Genomic DNA, 3,745 nt, shown 5'->3' on the forward strand with positions numbered 1-3,745 from the left:
CCCTGCGGGCGCCCTCGGCGGGGACCGCCATGGCTGCAACTCCGCTGGCCGGGCGGAGTCGCGAAATGCAGCGCCAAAGACGTGCGGAAGCAGGCGAGGCGGGGCGAGGCGGGGCGGGGCCTGGGAGGGGCGGGGCCAGGACGGGATCTCGACGGGAGGGATGGCTCGCAGGGGACGGGGCGGGGCCTGGGAGGGGCGTGGCCAGGACGCGATCTCGACGAGAGGGATGGCTCGCAGGGGACGAGGGCGGGGCCTGGGCTGACGCCAAGAGTTATTCTGATTGCACCTGGAGGCGAGGGGGACGTGCATAGGGCGTGGCACAGGGCGTGGCTTAGGACGGAGCAGTCGCAGTGCTCCAACCCAGAAGGAGGCGGGGCCTGAGCCTGCGACAGGCGGGAAGTGGGGAGTTGAACACAGAAAAGAGGGTCTGGGCCAGAGCTGGGTTGTGGCGGGTGGACGGTGATTGCGTTAGGCCGAGAAAGGGCCGGGCGGGGGCCGGGCGGGGTGAGGGCGACGGCGGGACCCAGGGAACCCGAGCCTCTTCCTACTCTTTCAGTCTTTCAGTTCCTTTGCCCTACAAATCTTGAGCTTTCAGAAATGTGATGGCCTTTGCCGAATGGTTTTCCCTGACCCTTAGTCCTCCTGATGGGATTCTGTCCACCTATGAGGCCCAGCTCACAATCCACCTCCTTCAAGAAACCTTCCCAGATCTTGTTCGTAACTATTCAACCGTGGCGTTGACTTTGGAGTCTATTCTAGGTTGGCTTACCAGCTCCATTACTGACTTTTTAAGAAAAATTAATTTATTATTATTATTTTTTATGTTCTATGATGTTGCAGAGCAGTTGGGGTGGAGGGGGAGGGGGAAGAGGGGAGGGGGAAGGGGAGAGGGGCTGGCCCATAGCTGGCTCTTGTTGGCCTGGTTGCAGAGGGTTGGGGTGTTTGGTCAAGGCCCCTTTCTGGTTTGGGAACCTGGGGGACTAACGGTGGCGGCTTGGTCGTCGCTGCACTAAGTGACTTTGGACAAGTCACTTCACTTCTATGAAATCTATAAAATGGGAAGAATATCACCTACTTTGTAAGTTTGCTTTCCATATGAAAATAAATAATAAATGTAAAAGACCCCACAGAGTACTTAGCACACAGCAGGCAAAGGAGAATTTGTATAGATGTGTGTCATGTTGTTACTGATTAAACAGCAATTGAGTGTGTTAAAGATTTAAAAATGTGCAAATCCTTTGAGCCAGCAATTCAACTTTTAGAAAAATAGGAAAAGGAAAAAAATAGAGATTGGTTAAATTAACTAAAATTCATCTATAAGGTGAAAGGCCATGAGGCCATGAAAATATGCATTGGAGAATATTTATTTATTTATTTATTGTCCTTTTTTGTGACCGCGCTCAGCCAGTGAGCACACTGGCCATCCCTATATAGGATCCGAACCTGCACTCTCCCAAGTGAGCCACGGGGTTGGCCCATTGTAGAATATTTAACATGGAGAAAGCATGATCTCATTTTCATAATGGAAAAATAACAAGCCATCTCTGGGTATTGGTATGGTGAATTTCAATTTTTTTTCCCTCTTGGGAATGTGCTGACTGCAGTTCCTCTTCTCCAGGGTTCTCCATGTCTTCCTCCTACACTGGTCAGAGTCAAAGTCCAACCTCCACTTCCCCTCTGTGCTCCCGGGGTTTGCCCTTCATCTGGAGGGTGTGGCCTGCTGTGCATTTCTGCTATTTCTATCATCCTTGCCGCGATACCTATGATCCACTTTGGCAGTTTTGGTCATACAGAGACACATACATCACACACCTATAAGTGTCACTGCTGTGCACAGCACAATTCTTTGGTAGGCCTGTTTGTTTTTGACTAGATAGCTGTGGTGTCCTGGGGACATCACTGGAGTCAGGGTGAGAAGAATTGCAATTTTGTCCCAGCTAACTATAAGGACTTGGGCAGGTCCCCTTCCCTTATTGGGCCTCATTTTCTTCATCTGTATAATGGGGATGTAAACCTCATCTGATAGGACTGTGAGAAGTGAAATAGCAATACTGGTATTTATTGACCCTCTAGTATGAGCCAGCCACACCACACTGGACACTTGACCACATATCTTCATTTGCTCTCACAGCAACTCTGGGAGGTATAATTGTCTCCACTTGTGTCGTCTCTCCCAGGGTGACGGAGACAGAAATGGTTACTCAAAGCCCATTTTCCGGGCTGGCCCGGTGGCGCACTCGGTAGAGTGCGGTGCTTGGGAGCACGGCGGCACTCCCGCTGAGGGTTCGGATCCCATATAGAGACCGGTCCGCTCACTGGTTGAGCGTGGTGTGGGCGCGACACTGAGGGTTGCGATCCTGTTACCGGTCATGAAAAAAAGACAAAAAGGGAGAAAAAAAACAAAACCTGTTTTCCCAGAGCAGTGAGGCCTGAAGGGGTTAATCCCAAAAGCAATTCCTTCAAGAGAGAAAGATCCTTGGGAATAACCCCGAATCAAGTTTTCTCTTAGTTTTTATTGTACAGGCAAGAAAGTTACAGAAAAGAACACAGGTGGTTAATCAGTCATAGTAGGAGTCAAAAAACTAAGCTATGTGAAGTACAAAAAGAAAGAATGAGATAATCGTCATGGCAACACTTAGTTCCCCAAGAAAGTTAAAGAAGCAGCGGAAGGAAGATGTGGAACATCCCCCAACCATTAACCTTGAAGCTTGTAGCTCACACACTTTCTCATCACTTGGTTGAGCTGCACCAAGGACCACTGCCCTTAGAGTAATCACTTTTGCTGTGTTACAATTCTTTTTATCAACAACAGACTTTAGTCCTAGGAAAGTTTTCTGTTTTTCCCAAGCTAAGCATTTCTATGTGTAATTCTAAAAAGTTAGGCTATACTTTAAACTAAAGGGCTTTGGCCCTGCTAAAACTAAGGACTATGGTCCTACTAAGCTAAAAGTTAAGGCCCTGTGAAATACATGTGCTTTATTAATGTAGTATCCTGCACAACTTGCGGATGAAAAAGGAAAGGGATGTGCCTCAGGCTGCATGGACTACACAGCAGCCTGGCAGGGCTGAGATCAGGGTGAGCCAGGTAAGGTGAGGGAGGTAATTGCCATAGGCACAAAATTTCAGAGGGCACCAGAAAGTTCAGTAATCAAGATAATAGCATTTTAATGTTTTTTTTTTTTTTTTTCTTTTTTTGTGGCTGTCAGGTAAGAGGATCCAAACCCTTGACCTTGGTATTATAAAGCTGTTTGTAGACTAACCAACTGAGCTAACCAGCCAACCCCTAATGTAATTTTTTTTTTTTTTTTTTTTAAAGATGACTGGTAAGGGGATCTTAACCCTTGTCTTGGTGTGGTCAGCACCACACACTCACCCAGTGAGCGAACCGGCCATTCCTATATGGGATCCGAACCCATGGCCTTGGTGTTATCAGCACCGCACTCTCCCGAGTGAGCCACGGGCCGGCCCTAATTTTTTTTAAAAATCAAAATTAATGCAAAAAGTTCACAATGAACAAAATATCAAAAAATTATAAAAGATAGAATCAGTGGATGCTGTGCTGAGGAGCCATTCTGGAGCCTGAGGCAAAAGGAAAAATTAATCCTTATTTCCATGCCTAGTGGTAGAATTTGGTACTTCTTTTTTTTTAAAGATGACCGGTAAGGGGATCTTAACCCTTGGCTTGGTGTTGTCAGCACCACGCTCAGCCAGTGAGTGATCCGGCCATCCCTATATGGGATCCGAA

The sequence above is a fragment of the Galeopterus variegatus genome, unplaced genomic scaffold (assembly GCF_000696425.1).
Source record: "Galeopterus variegatus unplaced genomic scaffold, G_variegatus-3.0.2 Scaffold55, whole genome shotgun sequence".
NCBI classification, from domain to species: Eukaryota; Metazoa; Chordata; class Mammalia; order Dermoptera; family Cynocephalidae; genus Galeopterus; species Galeopterus variegatus.